Source organism: Haliotis rufescens, unplaced genomic scaffold (assembly GCF_023055435.1).
Source record: "Haliotis rufescens isolate VD_foot unplaced genomic scaffold, xgHalRufe1.0.p SCAF_5, whole genome shotgun sequence".
Lineage (NCBI taxonomy): Eukaryota > Metazoa > Mollusca > Gastropoda > Lepetellida > Haliotidae > Haliotis > Haliotis rufescens.
Genome location: NW_025964223.1, coordinates 27,143,761 through 27,170,473, shown reverse-complemented (window position 1 = coordinate 27,170,473; position 26,713 = coordinate 27,143,761). Strand labels below are relative to the sequence as shown.

The 26,713-nt window shown below is 39.1% G+C and overlaps 1 pseudogene; it reads left to right on the top strand.

The window, feature by feature from the left end:
- Positions 1 to 5,397: 5,397 nt before the first annotated feature.
- LOC124110563 lies at positions 5,398 to 26,254 on the top strand (annotated as a pseudogene).
- The last annotated feature ends 459 nt before the right edge of the window (positions 26,255 to 26,713 follow it).

The window sequence follows — 26,713 nt, the reverse complement described above, 5'->3', positions numbered from 1 at the left end:
ATGTATTTAAGATATCAAAAAATATTGATGATATTTTTTTTTATTTCTAAAAATCAACGGTATCTTTGGAGCAAATACATAATACAGTCTGTACCTAAGAATTGTACACTTAATCACCACGATCCGGAAAATTGCAGATGAATTACCCTATCACCTGCCTGCTATACAGTATATAGCTCTGGGCTTCACTTTTGTGTTAGGACAAAAAGTTGAGAACATGGATCGAAATTGATGATTTTATATCGGAATCTCAAACTGGTTTTCGCCCCAAATATTCTACCATTGAGACAGCATGTACATTTTACAGTCATTGTGCTCGAAATATATATACAAATCGAAAGGCCGTTTTACTGTGCTTTCGTTTATTTCAATAAGCCTTCAATGTAGTGAATACGCAAAAGATAATAGTCTTTACTTGTTATCAAGTGTTGTCATGGGAAAATGTTCACTTTTCTGCAAAGTATGTATTCACCAGTGAAAACATTCTATAGAGACTGACAAGGGTAAAACTGACTTTTTAAAACTTCCAAATGTGTAAATCAGGGATTATTTTAAGTCTTGTTTTTTTTATCAGTGTACCAATGACCAATGTAATGATGGTATATTTGTGCATCAAGATAGTATTGATATTATGATTATATTGTTTGCTAATGATATTGTAATGTGTTCAGGGCGGTGGGGTAGCCAAGTAGTTAAAGCGTTGGCTCGTCATGTCGAAGGCCCGGGTTCGATTCCCCACATGGGTACATGTGTGAAGCCCATCACTCACTCATTTTCAGTACGTTGCTTGCAAAAACAATCAGATGAATTACAATCCCTTTGTTTGAAATGGGGACTGGAGGTACATTTCAATAGAACAAGCGTAATTGTTTTTAGAAATAGAGGTATCGTTGCCAAAAAGGAAAGATGGACTTATGGAAATGTTTCGGTCAAGGTTGTAACTTACGACAAATATTTGGGTATCATGTTTTCTTCTAAATTAATTTGGTCAGCTGCTTGTAAACGACTTCCAATTCAAGCTTTAAAAGCATGTATATCTGTGTATAACTTGTTCAAACAAAATAAGTATATTTCATTTTCAACAGTTTGTAACATTTTTTTACAGTAGTATTGCACTCATATTACCATATGGTTCGATAATGTGAGGAACAAAATATTGTGCTGCTATTATAGAAAAAAACATACCACATATACTGAACCGCAAAAGAAACGTCACCCCAAGTAACATTGCATGAAAAGTTGCCATTTAAATACCTTGGTAATTTTTGTCAAGGTTTCTAAAATTTATCTGAAATTTGATGATAAAAAACCAAAGCAGTTGACAATAAAACCGATCGCCCAAACACATCACGGCAACGGCCATGGTAACCCGATGCACGTGAGTTCCGTGCAAATTGAAATGCACATGCGTTCCCCCATTTCTTGCCCTATAAAAATCCACCCAGATCGGATAACATTCATTCGTTATTGAATGCTACCACATGCCAAGATTGACAAGAAATCAGCGACACCAAGCCCTTGGACGATTGCAAAGCTGGACAAACCGCCCGGCAAGTAGCCCATGCATTTCAAGTCCACGTAAGGACCATATACAGTACGGTACCAGACCACCAACACTACAGATGAGCGACCACGGAGTGGAAGACGAAGGGTCACCACCCGACATCAGGATCGTCAGATTGTGCGACAACATCTTCAAGATCGCTTTGTCACTGCTGCGGAAACTGCTCGGCAGACCATGGGGACACACCAGCGACACATTAGTGCGGGCACAGCATTTTCATACATTATTTCTTATTGTACCAGAAATCAATACTCACAATAGAATTTTATATGTTTTATGAATGTTACGTGTCGATTCCGAAATTGAAACAATTAGTTAAGCCAAATATCTGTAACTAAACGAATTGAGTGTGGAACCAACCAACAAATGGTTTTACAATCGACAATTGTCTTGAACAATTCACTAGGTTCACAAATCAATACAAATTACTGCATAGAAATTACAATGGCAGTATGCAATAGAGTGTCCAATACACTGTTCAATGGCAGTATCAAATACAAAATATGATGGCAGAGGTGATGGCAAAAGGTTTAGTGATAATAATATTCACCTATCCGCAACAGTGGTCACGCTTCTGAGTTAGGCCTACGCTGGGAATCTGGGGTGATAAGTGATCTTCACGCGAAAGTTGGTCTTGATGTAATGTCAGATGAAAGGTTCGATTACCTTGGTACGCGCCCACTCCACTTATATAGCCTAACTAGCTCCAAGCACTTTCCACACAGTGCCAGACCAGTACAGTGTCACCAGAACATCACAGAATATTCCACATGTTTCTTAACTCTTGACATCCACCCATGCTATTGCGGAAGTTTACAGATAACTCTAGTATCTAAACATAATAACTTCCTCGCCACTGCTTACATTAAATAGTACTACATTCATGACAACTAATCATTATCCAATCTACTGCAATGAGCTTCTACTGAATCTGAACAGAAACAATGTAATACAGTTACAATCATTGTTTTACAATATATTACACTGCCATATAACATAAAGGATAACGCACTCTTGGTGCACATTATGATTCATAAAGATTCAGTATTTCTTCAAATAGCCACATTGTATGCAAAAGACCCAAGGTCAAACCAAACTGGAAGAACGCAGTCCAGGTCTCTGATATTGCCGGGGCCCTAATTCACGATGATCTAGTAAAACGAGACATGACTGGGCTCCATGATTGACAGACATGGATTTATAAAGTCCAAGTAATTAGAGTTATTGGCAATTACTGGATTATTAGACTACAGTAACGTTGAGCTCCGAAACCACGGGTTCGATTCCCCACATGGATACAATGAGTGAAGCCCATGTATGGCGTCTTTCGTCGTGATTAGGTTGGAATATTTGTGATACATATTATTCAGGGAACACTTCTGCAGCGATAACGGTAGGCAAATTCAAATTCCATTCATTATGTTACCTCTATGAAAAGCTTTTGGAAATTAATAAATGCTCAGTCGATGAGTTAGTGAGTAAATATAGTTTAGCACCGCGATTAGCAGTATTCCAGTTATATCACGGCGTGTGAGCTTTATTTCGGGAGGAAAACACGAAGTGACGCAGGTCTCAGATATTTACCACTTTTGTCTGACCCACGAACAGGGATATGGTGCTGACAAACTTCAGACAAACCTAAATATGTAAACGGGGAGAACATTCCTAGGTTTCTGGCATGACAAAGGGATGCAACTCTGCACCGCTAATTGCGTCTCCTCGGCCGGGCGACTGCAAAGAGCCACCACCATCAGTCGATGAACACCCCCAAAGGAATAAATATCTTCATGATATTTATTCGAAAGTTATGTGCACATGGCCGACAAAGACATGCAAACCATATGATCTCCAAATTTCAGTGAGGCATGAGCCCAGTGCACCGCCTCACCATCACACTTGTTTCTGACCTTGATGCCACAGGCGGCTAGCGTCATACGTATTATAGCTGCTCTTCCACGTCCGTCAAAATAGTAAAGTTTAGGAGCTGCCTTTGTTGAGATCGCGCGGGAAGCAGGGGCAAAACAACCATTGGATCAGAAAAGCAATTGCTTCCACCTAAAAAGGTACAATTATTTTACACCTAAAAATGCACAATAACTACATAATTAGTAAAAATCAATTAAGATCTATGCAGTTAATTATTGATTCAAACTCTACACGGTCGAACAAGATATTCATTGACTAACTTGAACATTGGAATCTTTACGCACTTTAGGGTTTAAGCGGTAGATGGCTAATCAAGTTGTGAGAGCGATGTCCCTTTGTTGACACGGCCACGATGCACGTTGTTAATATAGACCTTCAACGAAGATTGAAAAGCTATTTCAGAGCATCATAACACCCCATGCGCCTTAATGACAAACTAATAGCCTATTAGTAGTTTACTAGTAACTTTTGTCTATTTGATATGATATTCTGAACTGAATATTCAGCGTTAATTCAAAGATCAAGATTCTGCTATCTTGTCAATGACTAGGTGACTATGTGACTAAATACCTTAAGTACGTGTATAAATATATGAAAATTCCATATGTTTGCCTACTAGTATGTCAGGTAAGCAGAGAGCCCTTTCAAGTGAGTGTTTCACAAAATATACGTACTTTGTGACGTAAGCAAACCGCGCCAACAATTATTTTCTATGATGATGACAGGTTGCGTTAACTATGGAAAATAAATAACAATCACATGCTACGAATGAACATGTTAAAAAAGATAAAAGTAATATTATCGATTCGTTTTAATGTTCAAATTTCATTTGTCATCATTCATGTTTCTTGAATGAAAGTCGAAAATGTGTTTGTGAAAGATGTATATTACCAATAAAATATAATAAATGAATTACCAATATTTGTAATAAATATAATCGAACATAAACGGTTCCAATATGAGGGAAATAGCGTTTCAAAGTATCTCATTTTAGGGGGTTCAAGCGCTTCGGGACCTCGTACATAGAAGATTGCTTTTGTTTACACTAGGAATTAGTCTTGTTGCGCACCTGGAAAGTGTACCGGGGATTGCGATAGTCGATAGAAGGAGGTGCATGGAATACTGGGCACAGTGCAGCTTTCCAGTGTTTACCTATTATCTTGGACGTGGTTAGATGACACTGCGCAGCTCCCATACTCGGAGCTCGTCACTGTGTTGTGAGGTCAGGTCGAGTTATCGTGACCTCGTCGGCGGCGGCGATGGGAAATGCCACCGGTGATAAAAAAAACACAATACAACTACTCGTATTACAAAACAGCCTGCAGTTGTCACGACAACATGGGAATGTTCACATAATTATATATTTCATATGGCTCTAGGTGGAATGCTGAACACATACGCACAGCACGCGCGCACACACACACACACACACACACACACACACCGTTGCTCCAGAACCCGCTGGAGAACCCGGAATACACCTGGGCATATTCAAACAGAACTACAGAAGTTTTTTAATTAGGGCCACTTGTTTTTGTTTTTCTTGAAATTTCAAGATACTGAATTGATATTTTAAGATACACACGTTCTTCTGGAAACATATATTCTATAAGAACACAATGTACCTTGTTTGCCGTCGCAAGCTGTACAACATTGTATACAGTATATAGTTTATGTACGTTTTCGCCGTGCAGGAGTTATCTTGCACACAATATACGCAACTTAATTCATCGGAAATATATTTAATTTGCATTGTATATAGGTCAAGTGTATATTTGCTTTGGAAATAGTGCTTATAAGAGATTTCTTGTGTTCTCACATTTGCATTTTCAATAAAATTTCAAAGATAGTGTACGCACAATGGATAGCTTATCATATGTATGACCGTCTCTCATTTTGGACATTTAAGGGTACATCACGTCCGCCGTGACGCTCTCGCGAGATGTGACAGGTGCTCGTTTTGGTGCAGACACTTCGAGCTTCTCATTTCTTCGTGTGCTGAGTCTGACAATGGCGAGTGAGCCGCATTTGACATATTTTGAAGGACGCGGTTTCGGGGAACTAATAAGAATGACACTGTGTGCTGCACGAATCAAGGTGAGTCGTCGTTTGCTTGACTAGCTTCCTAGAGAGAGTGTAGTGACCTCACATGGACTCGGCCCTACATGTGAACGGTTGGTTGGTTGTTTAACGCCGCACTCAGCAATATTCCAGCTATATGACGGGGGTCTGTAAATAATCGAGTCTGGACAAGACAATCCAGTGATTACTGTCATGAGCATCGATCCACGCAATTGGGATCGATGACATGCATCAATCAAGTCAGCGAGCCTTACCACCCGATCCCGTTAGTCGCCTCTTACGACAAGCATAGTCGCCTTTTACGGCAAGCATGGGTTGCTGAAGACCTATTCTACCCCAGATCTGCATGGTACATGTACATGTGATATGGAAAGTAGGAAAGGGTTCTCAATTCTGGTGATAAAAATAGACAGGAATTATTTTCGTTTGTAATATGATTGTATGTATATATGTATATTTACCCCTGTGTGTAGTGTAATAAAGTATAATTTTCCCTCAACTCATATAGATCTAGTTAAAGCATGAGGATGCTTAATTGAGCATGAGTGCTTTGATGTTATGAGAGTTCACGGCCAAACGGAAATGTGTTTTGTTGTTGATTAATGCATGTACGACATGAAAGGGTGAAGCTATCGTCAACATTGTACCATAAAAAACTGCATAGTATCCCTTCAACTCAGGTAACCAAACAGGTGACAACAAACTGGATCAATAAAAATGTGAAATTCAGATAATTATCACTAAGCATGATGATTTACCATTTAGATTGTATTTTCTGTTCTGCTAGGCATTGTTTAATATGCAGAAATAAATTCTGCAACTGAATGAAAACAAAATGCAAATACCGTAATCACAACCAACAACAGCTATATGTATAATATCAGGCGGTTACCTTGTTGGAGGAAGGAGTCCGCAGATATCCACATAAAGGAACAATGTCCCATACATCTGAAGCTGTACAAAGAAACTTGTCCGTTGTCACGTGTCTGTGTAACAATCTAATATATTAAAATATATGTAGTGTTTCAGGATATTATGACCCTACTGACCACGTAAGTTTGTTTAGGTGTTTCACATAGGTGTCAGTTAAAAATGGTTTGAGGTTCCAATTGTTTCCTGAGACTGTATTCTTAAAATGAAGTAAACACTAGCAAACTATTTCCACTTTCCTTGGGAAACCCCTGGGAATTCCCTAGCACAAATACATACAGAAATTTTGTTTCTGATCATTGAGACCCCTTTAATCTTGGACTTTTAGCATACATTGATCGTTCACAAATATCCTAGCTATGACCCATTCCAGTAACGTACAAATTGAAGAAATGCCCATCCAGACCATTGTATGAATTTTCATTATTATTTAGATAACACATCTTTGCAATCACCTTTCAATGATCGGCCAATTGATCAATGATGGCTAACACTTGTAATCGCCACAGGTTCATCAACAATTTCGAGAAGTCTCTCCTGTCATGTTTATCGTGTCGGCCATTTTGACGTCTTGATGTAAATGTATTATCATGATTATGTCGAGCTGTAAATTGTCACTGATTTACTGAGGTAGTTGTTATCAGATCTTTCTCATCTAATGATGATACTTTTTGAATGTATTTGTTGCAAACAAACTACAAAAGATGTCTCTCACTCTATGAAGGTTCATACTCCCGTGAACTCACACAAAGTGAATGTCAATTCTTAATAGAGAAGTGATTTCTTCAGGTGTGTAAGCATTAAATATGCAAAATATACAAATATACAACTATACAGAGTCAGATATTTGTGCTTGTCAAAACTTTATGCACACTCTATGCATGTATAGTGTATATGTATATGTATATGTATATGTATTATCGTCTGATATCAGAACCAAATGGTCCTGTGTCCTCATTTTACCAAAAATCATGTCTTTGCATTTTCTTTCCAAATGGGTACTTTTCTAACATTGTTGTAAATTTCATGAAGGCCCTGTTGCTGGAAATTATTTTTTCAGTGCCTGTCATTGTCCAAAAACTCATAAGTGAATGTTCTATGTCAATATTTCATCAACTCCTTGAAACGGATCATGTGACCAGGTGATAGGACCACTCAGTTGCAAGTCATTTGGAGGTAGAGCTGTTTGGTTATCATTTATCAGCTGAAGGATGTGAACAAAGAGAGTGAACTTTTGTGATCTGTTAACTGAAGTTATAAATAAAATTTGATGAATTCATTACATTGTGCTCTCTGAAGTATGTGATCTCTCCTTTGGGTGAAAACTATGGACCAGAATAATTAGAATACACCAGTTGAATTTACTAGTTGAGACAGAACACTAATTCTAAAACAAATATTTAATTCACCTGTTTAAATTTGGAACATTTTCTTGTTAATTTTTTAAGTTTTCAACAATATTCCTTTTCTGAGTGACAGGATTTATTGCACTTCAAAATGAAGTATTTAGTTGAAATTATGACAGATGACATACCGTATTCGTCGTAATAAGCGCCCAGGGCGCTCTCAAAATTAGAAATAGGGGGCTCTTAATAGAATGTTATTTTGGTGGAAAAAAAACAGCCTTGAAAGATAAATTTCGTGGTTTATGCTTACAGCCTGAAATGTTTATATACGACAGATATATTTTTCCAGAATTTAATTGCGTATTATATACGAATAAATAAGTCTTTTGTACATTGATCAATCGGAAGGGGTGCTAATTGGGATTGTTCACCAGCAAATATATTAGTAAATATCGCCGTGGACACTTATTAGAGCAGAGCGCTTATTACGTCGAATACAGTACATGGAGAAATTGACAAATTTAGCCATTTGGTTTACTGTTAGAAGAAATAATACTGAACTAAAGTAGTATCATCAATATTAACTTTCATTAAATTAGTGCCAAACAATGAACTATTATCTTATTATAGCTGGAATACTGTTAAAAGCGGTGTTAAACCCAACTCACTCACTCACTCACTCACTCACTCACTTATTATAGCTCAATGTTGACTAGGAAAAATGAACGAATGAATGAAGGAAGGAAGGAATGAATGAATGAATAAATCAGACTTCTAACAGTGACTTAACCATGGGTGCCTGTGCAATGGTGACAGTGAGGTATAGATTGGTATAGAAGCTGATCCAACTGAAGCAACTGTCCTCAAACATTCTCAATATAGAAATGTGGTTTCCAAGTTCATGTTATTATCATTATGAGTATATCTAATATTATCATGGTTATTGCTTTGCAAATGTGACTTTATTTGATCACTTTCTATGTTAATAATTTTATACCACAGATAACATGACCAAGAAAATGGAAAATTCTTTTTTTTTTAATACTTTGTTTTACATAATTGCATCAAATGCAGTTTTAAAATTACATTTGAATTAAAACTCTTTTTTAGAACCAGTGTTAGTTGGACAAAGTTATGGTTTTTTTTCTAATTTTTTATCCATGAGCACTAATTTTTAATTTATTTTGTAACCCTGTGATGAAGCACAAATATTAAATAAACCTCGGTAATTTATAAGCTTTTACGGTTTTGTTTCAGTACTTTTATATATCATATTCTTCAAAATGCTTACCTTGAAGAAATGGGTTGTAAATTTACACTGTAATAGGGAAAAACCCACTTGTAATTAAAAGAATAAGATTAATAATTTTCATTAAGTGTATATATGCCCATTTGAGCGATTCTTCTGTGTGTACACACACAGAGGCACACTCAGTTGTTTTCCTCCTGCTTTTTGTGCTGCTGAGACTGCTATGTTAATGATCTGGCGTTTAGTGCCTAGTGTAAAAGAACATTTCAATCATTGTAATTTTTAAATGTATCTTATCTCACACTATGCGTATCTCTTTCTTCTTTCGACCCCAAGTGGGAACGTGCCTAAACATGCTTTCCAGTATCTGAAAAAAACCTCAATTCTCCGAACACACCTAGCATCACCATGGTCACCGCCCAACAATCTGGGTCATGGACACTTCATGCTGGTTGACCTACACGAGCTGAACATGCGATTTCCCCTGCTAACTCATTCTCTATCTCATGTCATGGTGTGGTGACATGCTCTCGCAAGAGAATCCGTTTGGCTGCAAGACTTCTTCTTCTTCTTTGGTTGTTTTTTTAACATGGCAAAAAGCTACGCGTCTACCTGCATGCCTGACTCGTAGGCAGGTTTTTCTCCTTCCTACCCACATGATGTCTGCTCGGATTGCCTGCTCTTTACAGTGTGTGGACTTGCCTGACGAATCTTTCAGCATTTATCTTCACAAGTGCCAGCATTTGCTGAAAAATTGACAAAAAACTTAGAAAACTCCTATGAAGAAGTTTAACAAATAGGCAAACATACATCTTTGATGATCAGGGAATCATCCACCCCCTCGCTTCTTATATTGTCTGTTAATGACGATGGAGTATCTGACAGCTTTCTCAAGGAAGACTGCTCAGCCACTTAGGGAGATCCATGGAGATTCAACCTGCGGTTTTGAATGTACGGAAAGTTCCCCCAGTGGTATTGGATCTGACTGCTCCTGTATTTTCCTCACAGTCGGCCGCACTTCCTCTTGCTTCTACCAAGTCTGCCATAGACCGTCTTTTTTCTTTGTCGCCTACTGCCGCTAAGAATGTCACGATTTTTTCACCTGAGGTCATCTCTGAGACTGTGGCTTCTGTTGAACCCTCTACAGTCACTACAGAGCCCGTGATTAGGTCTTCAGCAATGCATGCTTACCATAAGAGGCGACTTTGCTTGTTGTATGAGGCGACTAACAGGATCGGGTGGTCAGGCTCACTGACTTGTTTGATGAATGTCAAAGTATCCCAATTGCGTAGATCAGAGCTCAGGATGTCAATCACCTGATTGTCTGGTCCAAACTCAAGTATTTACAGACTGCCGTCATATAGCTGGAATATTGCTGAGTGTGGCGTTAAGCAACAAACAAACAAACAAATCCTACTACAGGTTTGATTACCTCAGCAGCTCATAGCTCTCCTCCACAGTTTAGTTTAGTTGCAGAATGATTTTCGTAGGATTTATAAACAAACTCAAGATCAAGAACAACAATCTAGGGCTGGCCAATCATGTGATCGGTGATCCTCTCAGACTAGCCATACCTCCAGAGATTGTGAATCCTCCCTGGATCAATGTACTTCTAAGATTTGACGAACAGCTCAAGATCTGCACTCCACTGTGAAGCAGCTCACTTCAGAGATTCAACATACCTCACAGAATCGATGCACCTCCAAGCATCGGAATACTTCCAACGATTGCCGCTCCTCTAAGGCTTAATGCATATCTAAGGAGTGACATACCTCTAAGGATTCACATTCCCCCATGGTTTAACAAACCTCCACAGTTAAACACCCCTCTCCAGATCGGCGATCTCTCCAAGGATGGATGATCAGGGGATCAGTTGTTTACTCGTCCTCTTTCACAGAGAGACACTTCAGATTCCTCATGTATCGGTTCAAAAGATGAACTTCATACCGATTCTTCTGGACACTTTTTGCACTTGGCTAACTCTTCTTCAAGTCATCTTGACTCTAGCCTACGTGATCGTTATCATTTTTTTTACTATCATCAACGACGAGAATTTCCATGGAACCCTGCTTGGTATAATGCCTATGCAAGCCCTCCCTACCGAGCTACTATCCCTCTCCTTGTCGTGAATTTTCCTTCTTCATCGGCACAGAGATAATCCTTGTCACTTGGCTACTACCAGCAGATGTCCTTCCCAAAAGGCCACGCATGGCTTTCTTCCTTCAATGCACCGCTCAGGTTTCCCGTGTCTGCCCCTGGTCTGATGTCCACCTACTGTGGCTGTGCCAGATTTTCCACACAGATAATTTCCTACCTCATGGAATCCTTATCCGTCTCAGCACGGAAAATTCAGTCTCTCTTACAAGCTGTGACATAAGCATGCCTCCCTCACACGGGCCCTCCTATGGATACAGTAACTTCCATTCCAGCTTCTCTTCAGCCTACAATCTTGATAGTGTCACCTGTCCTGTTGACCCGTTGCCCAAGGGGGATTTAATCGATTCTTCCTCAGAAGTTTTGACACTGTGGATCCGGTTACAGTTTTGATTTGGATTGCAGATAAACTCCATCCTCCCAAGATTACTCTCCTGAGGTTACCGTGTCAACTTTTGTTGTCCCCTCTGCTACTTCACCAAATATTATGCTCCCTCCCGAACCAGTTTTGGCTGACATGGCTGGATAAAGCATTTGGGTCCTTTTGCCGGCTACGCGATCAATTAGTCCCCTAGCTTTGACTTCTGCTCTTGAAGTGGACAGTGACTTGGTGACTTTGGCCCCCAAATGTTTGTTGTCTTGCTTTTCGATAAGTGCACCACTATTCGTCGAACACTAACCCTAGTCTCTACTATTCTTTGGCAACAGAGGCTCTTACCTCTGTTTTGGTTCATGCATCTTCTCCCAAGGAAGCTTGCGTTTGATGTGCTGTCTGTCTTATCCAGGATATTGTTACGGCCATTTTGGATCTTCTTTCTCATTACACAGGGTCTGTTACAAGATGCCGTGGTGTCCTTCAACACTACTCATGGGACGGTCTCTTTAAAAAATCGCCTATACCAACTGCCTTGGTCAACTCCTTCACTTTTGCTGGGCGCATTCCAGACATTGCGCAGGAGGTTCAGTTTGACTCATCTCTCAGGGTGACGGTGGTTCTGCTTCGTTTACAACGTAACCGCCTTGAAGACCAACAATAAAAGGACCATAAACAACCTGCCACTCTCACTCAGCTGGATCTCCGGAAGGTAATTAGCAGCAGATCCAGTTCTTTTCATGGACGTGGAGATGATCGTCAAGGACAATGTGTTGGCAAATCAGGCGGACGTACCGTGTCTTTCTCGGATCATAAAGTAGCGTCTAGAACGCCATTGAGTGCTTGGGCACAGCTCCCACGACACCGGGTTTCTGCTCACCGATGTTAATGGTCCCAAAGAAAGACTCCAACTCCGTCTCATTTTCAACATGAAAAATTCAAACGTTATGCCTAAAGATACGTCTCATTACTACATACAATTCTTAGTCCCAGTGAATTCAGTTCAGATCTACAGGACATATTTACACGTCCCAATCCCTCGGGAGCACTGCTGATTGGTTCATTCTCCTCGGCCGCCCTTACCAGTGGAAGGTGCTCCCATTTTGAATTTCTTTAGCACCGTGGCTATTTACCCACCCCACCAAGCCCATTGTCAAATTCCTACTCATTCGAGGCATCGTCTTCGAATCATACATCGATGACTGCATTCAGGCCAACAAAGATCAAGGCATCCTACATCTAAACTCCATGCATGAGCATCTTCTTCATCAACTAGGCTGGCTCATCAATGCCAAAAAATCTGAAATAATTCCCACTCAACATCTTCAGTTTATCAGGGCCCTGCCCCAGGATTGTTGGGTGAAGATTCAACACCTTGTTCCATTGGCACTCAGACAGTCACTTTTTCTGGATCAATGGCAGCAACTTCTTGGTCTTCTGACGTCAGCACAGGCTCTCACCACAGGCTTTGTCAGCACAGGCTATTCTCAAACACTTGTCAGGTACTAATTTCCCTGCCGAATCACCTACTGCCACCTCTCCAATGGTGGCTGGTACCATTGAATGTCTGCATGGGAGTCTCATTGCATCCATTTATCCCAACTCTACACCTTTTTGTCTACACCTCGACCGTGGGTTGGGGAGCTCATTGTCAGGAACTACAAGTGGCAGGTTCAAAGCAGTGATCTTGGCAGTGTCACATTGGGGGCCACGTCTTTTTGCTTCCTGTCTGATGATCCAGTCAGACAACCTGTCCGATGATCCAGTCAGACAACCTGTCCATCGTCTGGTACATAACAAGATGGTCGATGTCACTACTGTCTCTGGCGCTCGTCTTTTTTCAACTGATCATTGGCATCTCCTGATTATGTTGCACCATACCTGTGCTCGTGGGTTTCACCGAAGTGGTAAACGTCTGAGACCTGCATCACTTCGGGCTTTCCTCCCACATTAAGCTGACACGCCGTGATATAACTGGAATACTGTTACAAGCGGCGTTAAACCCAACTCACTCACTCACTCACTCATTACTTGACTATGTGTATGTTGTTTGACTGTTTTATACCATGTGAATGTTTAGTCCATGAACAATTCCAGATCAATTGTAAAACATGAAGGGGTGATGAGGTGGTCACATTTGATAACAGCCACTCTCATTCCTGTTTGTCAAATTACTATCACCTTTCATCATTCAATAAAGAAGAGAAAATTGTCTCTTGTTCTTGTGAGATTAATGCATTTTTTTCAATATTTAATTGTATTGTGTATCGTGAAGACAATTAATTAGCTCAGTCTCATGTGGGATTTACTATTTTAAACATGTTAAAGATAACATTGTTTACTTTTATTGTTAATATGTTTCTGAGTATCAATTTTTTAAATTGACGGGAACTTATGCTCTTTCTGGTTTTGCAAACAGCATGGATAAAGCATGTGTGAAGGGGAAGAACGATAAAGACATATATTTTTGGTTTCTATATATTTTTCCAGTGTTTTTTGGAACACATTTATTTTCAGTTCACAGAACGCTTTGTGCAGTCAAGAGAGGAATTCCTTCAAATGAAAGCAGGTAATGTCACATTTGAATTAATTAGGGGTGAAACAAAACATCAGTGCACTTGTGCATTGTGAGTTTTCATGTCATAATACAATATTTGATACCGAATACAAGACAATACACTTGCTAGAATATATTAATTACTACTTGGTTAATGACCACCTGCGTTTTTTTCAGTAAAATATCGGAAAATGTGTTGTAATTCAAGTTTCAATTGCACTACTTAAAAAAAGCCACTACGAACACGTGTCTTCAGCTAGCTTTTCCTTTTGAACCTCCTCACAAATATTTATAGTCAAGAAGTAATTCCACCTGATTTGATGTAAATATGTGTATCCAAATACAAAAAAGCATTGTGATGCTTATCGTAAAGTGACCTATGTATCATGATACATATGACCTTGCTGTTTCGTTTCACGTCTAATTTCAACATTGTTCATGTATAAATGCAATGCTAAGTACAAATGTACCTACTATCTACATAGATTCACAAAGGTATATATCAGTGTTCCCATTTACCGGTAATTACCACTTTTTTACTAGTAAAATTAGGCTTGGACTGGTGATTACTCCCAGTCCCTGTGGACCGGCAAATAGAATACCTTATTATACCCCCGGCATATAATGCGGGGGGATATAGCGATCAGCCAGTCTGTCTGTCCGTCCGTCTGTCCATCTGTCCATCTGACCGTCTGTCCGTTCGTAATCATTTCCTTTTCCAGGGCATAATTTGAAAACCATTCAGTGTATTTGATCGAAACTTGGCACATCTATCAGGCACACACTGAAGTGGTGCCTTTTGATATTTTGGGATTTTTCTAATTTTTATTTTTTTAAATTTTTATGGAATGAAGTTGGACATAGACTCAATTGGGGATGGGGTTTGTTTCCGGGGCAGAATTCGAAAACCATTCATTGTATTTGATCGAAACTTGGCAAAGCTATCAGGCACATACTGAAGTGGTGCCTTTTGTTATTTTGGGATTTTTCTAATTTATATTTGTTTAAATTTTTATGGAATGAAGTTGGACATAGACTCAATTGGGGATTGGGTTCGTTTCCGGGGCAGAATTCGAAAACCATTCATTGTATTTGATCGAAACTTGGCAAAGCTATCAGGCACATACTGAAGTGGTGCCTTTTGATATTTTGGGATTTTTCTAATTTTTATTTTTTTAAATTTTTATGGAATGAAGTTGGACATAGACTCAATTGGGGATGGGGTTCGTTTCCGGGGCAGAATTCGAAAACCATTCATTGTATTTGATCGAAACTTGGCAAAGCTATCAGGCACATACTGAAGTGGTGCCTTTTGATATTTTGGGATTTTTCTAATTTTTATTTTTTTAAATTTTTATGGAATGAAGTTGGACATAGACTCAATTGGGGATGGGGTTCGTTTCCGGGGCAGAATTCGAAAACCATTCATTGTATTTGATCGAAACTTGGCAAAGCTATCAGGCACATACTGAAGTGGTGCCTTTTGATATTAATTTTTTTACGAAATTTTATTCTTAACAATTTTTATGGAAAGAAGTTGGACCTAGACTCCATTGGGGAACGGGTTCGTTTTAGGGCCAGAATTCGAAAACCATTCAGGGGGTAAACAATGTATGCTTCTTAAAGAACATTCAACTGTTGACTCATTACATACAGAATTGCACATTTACTAGTGGTTACTTTACAGACAGCTGCCGGGGGGATATGTCATCTTTCTGATGACTCTTGTAAATCTTTGTTGTTGAACAAAACATTGATAATATTCATAAAAGAACATTTTTCGAACGATTGTCAGTTACCATCAGGGTTTCACCTTGTCTATTTTTAGTGCAAGGAAATAACATTTTGCTTTGCTTCGAGGTTAAATATCCATTTGTAGAGACTACGTATCAAAATATTTAAAAAAGAAGAGAAAATTGTGACCAAAGTTTGTGTGAATGACATGTAGATCTAAGTCAATTACTTCAGAGATGATGTCACTGAACTAAAAACAATTTTCACATGGTTTTTTTATTTGTTGGAAGTAGTGACTGACAAAAATTTAGTGGGGACTGGTAATGATATATGTGAATCTGCCTTAAGTAGCTAGGTTACCTCTGTGTGTGGTGTATGCTGCTTGCTTTGTTGGTGTTTGTACGTTTGTTTATTGTTTAACATCCCACTCAGCAATAATCCTGATGTACGATGGCGGCCTGTAAATGTTCGGGTCTGCGGCAGGCAATCCAGTGATTGATGCTATGAGCAATATCCCACACTGTCAGGATACAATGACATGGGATCAACCAAACCACTGGGCCTGACCACCTGACCCATTCACCACCAAAGCTTCATTGAAAGTGGTGTCACTATCTTAAACTCTTTATCACTGACTTCACTAATTATTTCTCTTGCTCATGAATGAAATTTGATGGTCAGCTAGCGTAGTCATTTGAAAAGGCATTTGTGACCAACTCCTGTTATTTTGGGACGGCCGAATGGCCATTTATGCGACTATGCGCAAACAGGCATAGCTAAAAGAATTGTCAACTCATTGCGTAACAAATCACGCACATTTCACCCATTTATCATATATATTTCAGATGCTATAGAAAACACTTGGGGGCGTATTATACAGTATGACTGAACACATTTTACTGTATCTTGGGTATATTTTTAGATGTAAGACACATGTAAATTCAACTATTTTTCCTGAGGGATTCTTTTCCCTCAGTACTTGAAGTCATGCTCACATTCTGTTTGGTTTTGTCATATTTTTGCAAATAACATTCATCGATAGAGGGATGAGTCTTCTCGCAGGTTACAGAAAGGGGCGAGTGATGATAATGTTGAAAAGTGTTCAAAACGCAGCCATGGCTTTTTTTATGGGTCCCAGGTATTTATCTGGACATGCTAAATGTAATGACATATGATATACTGGATAACCAAGGCTGAGCTGACTGTGACTAAAACACATATTCCTTATAGGGCTGGGACGAGTCCAAATTTACTACCCGGGTACCCCATCCCTTAATACTGGACCCTATCCTGTATGCGCTGTAGGTCTCAAGAGTTGGGTACAAAATGTCCAATTGGGCACTGTTTTACCGGAGCCCTGGCTAAAACTATTCAGAAACATGTATAAAACAATCCTGTCATACATAAACTGAAGTTAACTGAAGCTGATCTTTATTTAAACATGAAAGTCAGAAGGAATGTGTGTGTAGTCAGAAAGAAAAGCGAACATTAGTGACTTATTGTATAACCATGGAGTTATAGTGAATATTTGTCATTAAACAAAGTATAACGAGATTAACCACAGGCACAACTTGGTATCCACCCAACCCATGTCCCGGAGTTGCCCGTCCGAGCCCCAATTCCTTCCCTAACTCATTCACCGTTTACAGATGGCAAGATGTTGTTTGGCCAGCTACCCCTCCTAGAGATTGATGGACTAAAGCTTATACAGAGGAGGGCAATCCTGAATTACCTGGCCAGGAGGGAGGGGTTATATGGCTCTAACCCAACAGAAAACGCCTTGTAAGTAATCGTCTATCAACCGATGATTGTCGTAAAAGACAACTAACAGAATCGGGTGTTCAGGCTCTCTGACTTGGTTGATGTCATCGTATCCCAATTGCGTAGATCGATACTCGTGTCAATCTCTGGATTGTCTTGTCCAGACTTGACTTTTTACAAACTGCCGTCATATAGCTGGAATATTGCTGAATGTGTGGTTAAACAGCGAACAAACAAAACAAACTAAAAACAAAACAAAAAATTGATAGAGGATGTGTAACTTTTGACTATTTTAACCATGACTCGCTGTTGTTCTAAAAAACTGTGTTTCATGGAAGCCAATCAGTTGATACTCATGCTTTGGTTTGGACTTGACAGACTGTTTATTGTCTCAATTGGTTGAAGTTCTTGGCTTTTTTTACTGTTGAATATATTGCTGATACAACTCAAAAATCACTTGAACTATTAACAAGAATGTATCGATCCAAGTATTCATGTGCCAGGTTACCTGCTGTTCTGCATCTTCCCGAGGCAAGAGCATCCACTATCTATTTATCAAAGTTTTGTTTCCACCTTAGCCACATCAAACCCACTTTCTTTTTCTTAATGTTATTGGACAATAGCACACATCTATAGTCCAATCAGAGAACATTTCACAAAAACAACATCCGGGTTAAGAAAACTTGTCAAATTTGCGCTGAAGTTCTTCAACAATTAAGAGCAAACAAGTATTTTTTTAGTCTTCAAGTTTGAAATCAACTCACTGTAAGCTGTACGATGAGAACAGTCATTCACCTTAACACGACTGGTACATATTCGTATGAAAGTGATTTACCTCTGCCTGTCTTTGTTGAAAAGATTCGTTATCATCTTTTAAACCCTTTGAGCATTTTCATTAATCCCTTAATAATGGTTATAGGTTTTTGCCTTTTGTAGATGTTTCAAAATCATGAAATTTATGCAAGCATGATTATCAACGCGAAAAATGGGAATGTCCATGGCGACATCAATACAGTGACACATTTATCTAGGCATTGGAGTACATTGTCATGTAGGGTTCACTGCAAATGGCCGGAAACAATGACATGACAAAGCTCCCAATAAACAATGTAAATAACCGCTCAGCAAGTTCATGTCAACATGGTCAAGTGTGGTCAGTTTGTTTACACAACTTGATCAAGCTGTTAAGACATTTATGAGGTAAAGCAAAAGGAGTTGTTGTTAATACATGACATAACCTGTATGATCTTCGTTGGAGACCCGGCCTCTCTCATTAACACATTAATGCATGGATTACATATGAAACCGACCGTGACACAATTTGTTTACAATGTTGTGTCGACTCAGGACAGATGTCATGGACACACTTTTGAAATTTCCTTTTGCTATAAAATGTGACATTTCTGGTGTCCCCTGCCGTGATATTGCTGGAATATTGCTAAAAGCGGCGGAAAACCAAAATTCACTACTCACTTTAAAATGTGAAACGGTTAGGGCAATTTATTCACACGGTCAGGTAGTTTGAGCAATCACACATGACTCTCAGTCATTTCCTATTAAAAAAGCAGCAGATATTTGATGAAACAGGCGAGCATGTAAGACAACCGGTAGGCAAGAAATTGGGCACAGCTATGATGTGAACGTGCCCTGTTGATCACATTCGGGCTTGGTCATTCAATGTTTACATTTTGATCATGAACTTGCTGCCCATAAATATACATTATACCACCTAAATATTTAAGATCATAGCTATCTTTCCCTGTCTTAGATTTAAATGTTTTCTGTAAATCAGAATCATAAAACAGAAAGACAATCTGCATTGTCGTTCATCTCAAGGCTCATGCTAAATTGCCATGACACACAGCCGATAAAAATATGCAATACTTGAACCAAAAACTTTCGTTTCAGACCAAACGTTGGTAGTCTTACACCAATAACTGTACAGTGGGGAAAAGTAAATCTTTCTGACCAGTCTAATAAATTTCTTTTTCAAACTGGCTGTCTGATATTATAATAGTTACGTGTATGTAACATAGGTGCCTAATCAAAATTCACTGTCATTCGTCTGAAGTTCAGCATGGCAGAAGGTCGATAAGCGTAAGACAACTTGCTACCAGATATATCCAAGGTAGACTATTTGCGAAATATTCAGCTATGGAGAGCATGGGAATACGTGAAGAAATGTTTGTGTTCCAACATATGCTAGTGGAGAATGCATACAAAGACAACTTGCTTCCAGATATATCCAAGGTAGACTATTTGGAAGGAAATCTGGGTAGAACACATCTAGAACCTTTGGAGGGCCTGCCAACATTTGTAGACGATATGTATGTATTTGGCTATCTAGAAGAAAACGATATAGTATCTCTACGAGGATCTGTGTCTTGTACAACTGGAGAAAATGGATCTGCAAAACGTATACTACAAGAAATATAAATAGCAATGCAGAAAGTATACGGATGTCGCATGCATGCTACTATTGCAAATACAATTTCCTATATAGGAGGCTCCGGAAGCAAAACTCGAGACACAATGCAACAAATACAAAAACAAAAATGTTCCATATACTGGAATTTCCAATCCATCTGTTGTTTGTAGAAACAGAATAGTCCTTTCCAATCCTCGAAATATACTTTTGGCAAATTTTCTACAATTTTCTTCCATATCCAATGCTTTTGTGCATTCTTTCCATGCTGGCGCTTTTTCTATATATTGCATGGAAGAATCTTCCACTTCTTCTTGAATATGTCTATCTTTGTATTTGCTGCAAGTGGTTCTTGGTTTGGTGTTTTTTCTACAACTAGTGGATTGTATTCTATTTTTTTGTTCTCATTGTTGTAGAACATTTTTGTTTCTTCCACGAGCAAAGACAATTCGTCTCCTTCTACCATTGGGATCCAATACATTGTCGTTCCATTTTTGTCTGGTTTTGTATGTTGTGCAACTGGTTCTTTCGCAGTCTTTTGGTTTGCCAAATAGATAGAAAACAATATACATCTACATTTTCAATATCTTCGATACATCTAGCTACAACACGTTCTCCTTTCCATCCGAGTATAGAAATAGTTTTTCCATAAAATTCAGACATCTTTCTACACCAGTCCCCCAAACTTTCTTCTACAATATTTTTGGTATCTGTAGATGCAATTCTATATTCTTGTATGTTTTTTGTATTTCTTCTATTTCTTGTTCTCTCTTTTTCCTTTCCTCCTTTTCTTTTTGTATCTTTTGTTTGTGTATTTTTGCAATATTTTCTTTCCATAGATTGCTTTTCAACCAGTCTTCTATGTCTTGCAATCTTTGTTCTCTATTGGATCTCGAAAGAGTGGATATTTGTCTTTTGGTTTCCATTTCTATTGCTTGGAACTGGGAAACTTCTTTTCCTATTCTCTGGGATTTGTTTTTCCGGAATATCCATTCTATGTATTCTGTGCTTGGGAGAAGCATGGAAGGGTTTGTATCTGCCTTGGATATTTTTGTTGGTTGTTTGGATGGCAAGAATAGTTTTGGAATCCTTTGCTTTTGTATAGCAACGAAGTGGACCAAACTCTACACCTTCGTTTGTAGAAGATAGGATGTCTATACGAAATATTGGACAAGCGCGAAACCCAAAGTCTCCAATAGCAAATTCTACTGCTCTTTCCCATTTCTTCGGATCTTCTCTTTTTTCGGATGTATATGTATCCCTGCTATTCTCCTAGTTTTTGTGTGTGCATACCATACTGCAAATATCTTCCCAAGAGGTCTGGGGCGACTATACAAAATATATCCAATTTCTTTGCCAAGTTTCTCCATTGTTTTTCTGGTGAGGTGAGGTGAAATTGGGTTTAACGTCGCGTCCAAGATTATTGCACTTATATAGCGACGTGCATGCACGTGTATGTGTGGCTGCTTGTACTAGTCCGGACTGATGCCGATTTATAGTGCTAGCTCACTGAGATACCATGCCGCAGTTTAACATGAATACCCCACTCAGACACAGTATACTGACTCCGAGCCGACCAGTCCTTGTTTTAGCCCCTTAATGCCGAGCGCCAGACAGGGTAACAACAAGTACAATCTTTTAACGTCTTTTTGTATGACGCGGCCCGGGATCGAACCCTGGACCTTCCGCTCTCCGGGCGGACGCTCTACCACAAGACCACGGAGGCGGTCGTTTTTCTGGTGGTTCGAGAAATAGTGGTTCTTCTTTGGGGGATACCAACTCTAGAATTTCGTCTACAACCCAAGGTCCTATGTCTTTGTCTGGTGCATACACAGATACTTCTATTCGAGAACAACCTCTTTTCTGTACGTCTGGATGCAAAAATGTTTTTTGTAGGTGTCTATTTGGGCAATCTACGTATTCGCAAAGATGTGCTCCTATTGGATTCCGAACGTCCCCCGCTTCGAAATTGGAAACAACTTTGTTGTATACTTTCGCGGAAAATGTCCTATTGTTCCTACTGTATACCCAAGTACATACATGTTCTCCTACAGACGCTGTATTGTCTAGAATTGTTCCTTCTCTTTCTCCACAATCGTATTGTATGCCTTGTAGAGAGTATCCCTCGCTTTGTAGGTATTCCACTAGTTTTTTCCTATCTAGTACACCAGAAAAGTCTCTAGTATAGTCTATGGAATATATCTCGTATCCGTTTTCTCTAGGGACAACTCGGAGACATCTATTTTGCACACAAATATACCTTTGGGTTCTTCATTGGAAAATCTTTCCATCAATTTTTTCTTCGCTTTGTATTCTGTTTGTTTTTGTATTTGTTGCATTGTGTCTCGTATTTTGCTTCCGGAGCCTCCTATATAGGAAATTGTATTTGCAATAGTAGCATGCACGCAACATCTGTATACTTTCTGCATTGCTCTTTGTATTTCTTGTAGTATACGTTTTGCAGATCCATTTTCTCCAGTTGTACAAGACATAGATCCTCGTAGAGATACTAAATCGTTTTCTTCTAGATAGCCAAATACATACATATCGTCTACAAATGTTGGCAGGCCCTCCAAAGGTTCTAGATGTGTTCTGCCTAGATTTCCTTCCAAATAGTCTACCTTGGATATATCTGGAAGCAAGTTGTCTTTGTATGCATTCTCCACTAGTATATGTTGGAACACAGACATTTCTTCACGTATTCCCATGCTCTCCATAGTTGTATATTTCGCTTCTTCCATTTTTTGTTCTATACTATGGTTGGGCACAAATGTTCAATTGGGAATTCGTTGGGCACAGTTGTATGCTTATTGCACATCCCATTGCTCTAGTGGAAAAAATATTGTAGGGGGTGCCGAAATCGGGGGTGCCAAAGAAGAAAAAGACGCCCTCTTGACGATCGTCGAATCGCATCATCATTTTGACATATAAAATTCCCTCTGTAGTAGTGGTATAGGTATATAAATCTGGCTCCAGTGGAAGTGAGCCAGAACTGTCATTGTCTATACTACTCACTTTACTAATCTCACCATATTTCGCAGTCCGTAGCACTGTATAAAATAGGAGTTACACAATGTTAAAGCTGAGAGAATTAGGGTGATGATGGCTATAAGTTTGCTTTTGTACACTCAAGTGTTTGACATCTTAATTCACAGTTGAAAAGGGTCATTTTAGCGGGACCATACATGGTCCCGTGGCACTAAGTGTGTGTGAAAAGTGAGGGACCATATAGGGTTAAGATCAGTCCCATCATTAATCTAAGTGCGTAGGCGTACCTATTTATGTCAGTCACTACCTTGCATATGAGTTTTATGTACATGATTTTATGACTGTGGATACCTAGACCAATGTTTGGTTCAAATTAACGTCTCTTCTATTCACAGAGTGGACATGTACTTTGAGGGGACTCGTGACTTCATGAATGCCTTTGACTTCTGGGTGTTCGATGATGTCAATAAAATTCGGGAGGCCTATCGGACAAAACATTTTCCCAGATATCTGCCAGTGTTTGAAAAGGTAAGCAAGGATACAGAAGAAATAATACATATTGTGCTTCTTCCATGTCAGGAGCTGCAAGTCGTTTGTTCGGTGACCAGTCCATTCAAATTGCACTGTCGGCACCATACCCTTTCAATTTTGATAGGGGGCACAGGTACCCCAGTCGTCTAAGGCGCCGCTATTCGCTGTGAAGAGTTGCGACCATTGGGCACGCCAGAAACTTAAGATTGTGGATTAGAATCCTGATTCACCCCAATTGTGTTACTAGGTTTGTGAGCACAATACCTGTGCTTGTGGGTTTCAATGAAGTGATAAAAGTCTGAGACCTGCATCACTTCGCGCTTTATGCCTACATTAAGCTGAAAATGCGGCACTTTTTCTCCTTGATTAAACTTTTTGAAGTTTTAAAGCAGCTTCAGATACCACTCACACACTTGTGGTACCAGCCATTTAAAAAACAATTTTCTTATGTACACACACTTATCACTTTCACAGACACTCTCCAGGCGACTCAGATTAGTGATTAATGCATTCTTTAGTCACACTTAAGGCAACTAACTTCATTGTCTTTAAACTGTTTTTGATGAAATACAGGATTTTATTACTCATGTGACATCACTTAATCATTCTTCATTTTATCCCATTAAATACGATTTGTAGATGACGCTGTAAATGGGATGATGTTGTTGTAAGCTGGTGCTAGCCTTCAGTGTATTGCACTCTGTCATCAAAACCCTGTAGTTGTGGTTGTCTGAATCCCTCCAGGTTCTGAAGGAAAGCAGCAGTGGGTACCTGGTTGGGGAAGCCATGAGCCTAGCTGACCTTGCACTTCTAGAACCTCTAATGACAGCACATGAATGTTTTGGGGAAGATGTTCTGCAGGACTATCCCAAATTAAAGGTGAGTATTGTGCTCCACAACTGTCCCTACTTAATGGTGAGTATTGTGCTCCACAACTGCCCCTACTTAATGGTGAGTATTGTGCTCCACAACTGTCCCGACTTCATGGTGAGTATTGTGCTCCACAACTGTCCCTACTTAATGGTGAGTATTGTGCTCCACAACTGTCCCTACTTAATGGTGAGTATTGTGCTCCACAACTGTCCCTACTTAATGGTGAGTATTGTGCTCCACAACTGTCCCTACTTAATGGTGAGTATTGTGCTCCACAACTGTCCCTACTTAATGGTGTGTATTGTGCTCCACAACTTTCCAAATTTAAGGTGAGTATTGTGCTTCACAACTATCCCAACTGAATGGTGTGTATTGTGCTTCACAACTATCCCAACTTAAGATGTGTATTGTGCTCCACAACTATCCCCACTTAAAGGTGAGTATTGTGCTCAAGTTCTTTAAGTGAAGGTGAGTTTTCTGCTCCTCGACTACCTCTGACTTGGATAATAACCTAAGGGGATGTTGTGGACATGGTAGGTTTGAACCACAGGCCCCTTTCTGCACAACTGATCGATTTGCCCACATACATTGTGTAGAGAAGACATGCCTTGGAATAATTGAAATCCGTATTCTTTGAAAGCTGGGCATCACTGTTTCAAGACGAACTGATTAATATGCTCTTGATTAAAAGTGGGTGGAAGTTAACATTTATCTCTGTACTAATGTGATAGGGCTGGGAATTTTATTATTTTTTTCAGGAATTCCACAAAATGATGACAACAAATGAAGCCATTTCTGCTTTTCTTAACGGTCCTCATCGAAGACCTCTAAACACACCTGAGCATTGTCAAGACGTTTGTGGCATCCTTGCAATGGAATACAAACTCTAAAGGTCAACTGCAGGGACTATCCTGATGTAATTCTCCCCTGGTCCAAATGCAATGAGACTGTTGGGAGTATGATGTTTTTCTAATTAGAATAGATACCTTGTCATCACAGTGGAAACTGTATTTGATTTTTGTTATTTGTGACTCAAGTGATGCAATTAATGTTACTATACATGTATTACATAGATATATCCTTGTGTATCCTATTTTCGAACACTTGGTTTATACACTGAGAATTCAGTCGAACCTTGTGGGGACCTGGAAAAGTTTGATTTATCCATGTTTCTGTTATGGGAGATAATTGCCAGGTTCGGACACAACACTAGATTTCAAGGCATGCACAAATTTCAGTACCAAAGCTGCTGGTAGTGACAAGGAAGGCAACTCAAGCATATCATCGATCATGTTTAGGTCATATTTTGAATGACAAATTCACTAACATAATATTCATACATTTTACTAAATTTTCACATATCATAGGCAGGCACGTGAAAACACTAAAGTGTTTAAAGTGTGAATGTTTATACTACTGTAATCAGCTTGCACCATTGCTGTACAATGAGCTTGTTCGTCAGGATTGTTTGGATATTGGCTGCCTCTGATGTAAGTGTGTCAATCACAGTGAGGTCAGTCAATTGTATGTGAAATAAGTTGAAAGTTTGGCTGGTGTGGGTGTTGTTATTTATATGGAACGATTTGAGCCATCAGGGGAATTTTATGCTTTATATGGATACTTGGGACTCCCAAATGAGTTCATGACAACCAGAATTAGACACATCCAAGTTCGACACAACGAGGTTCGACTGTATTTGAGAATGTGTAGATTATTGAATAATGAGCATTTTCAACTGAAATAAAATACTGATTACATCAATACTTGGGTATATCTGTTCATTGTCGTCTTTAGGACGAATTATTTGCAAGTACAGTTGTTATAGATCGTTTAGCCCGATATGTTTATCACGATCAGGTGTTCATTTTCCTGGCTGGGTGGTGGGGTAGCCTAGTGGTTTAAGCGTTCGATTCCCCACATGGGTACAATGTGTGAAGCCAATTTCTGGTGACTCCTACCGTAATATTGCTGGAATATTGCTACAAGCGGCATAAAACCATACTCGCTCATTTTGCTGGCATGCAGGAGACAACAATCTCCTCTTATCAGATTTCTCTGTCTTCAACAATGTGTGTTTTGATGTTAATTGAAAATATTCAAAGTGAAAAGACATGAAATAGCAACTTGTAAATGGTGTTACAGTTTTCTGGTGAAAAAATATTTATTTCCATTCGAAAATGATATTTTATGAAACACAGACTGTGCTTTTGTCAATTTAAC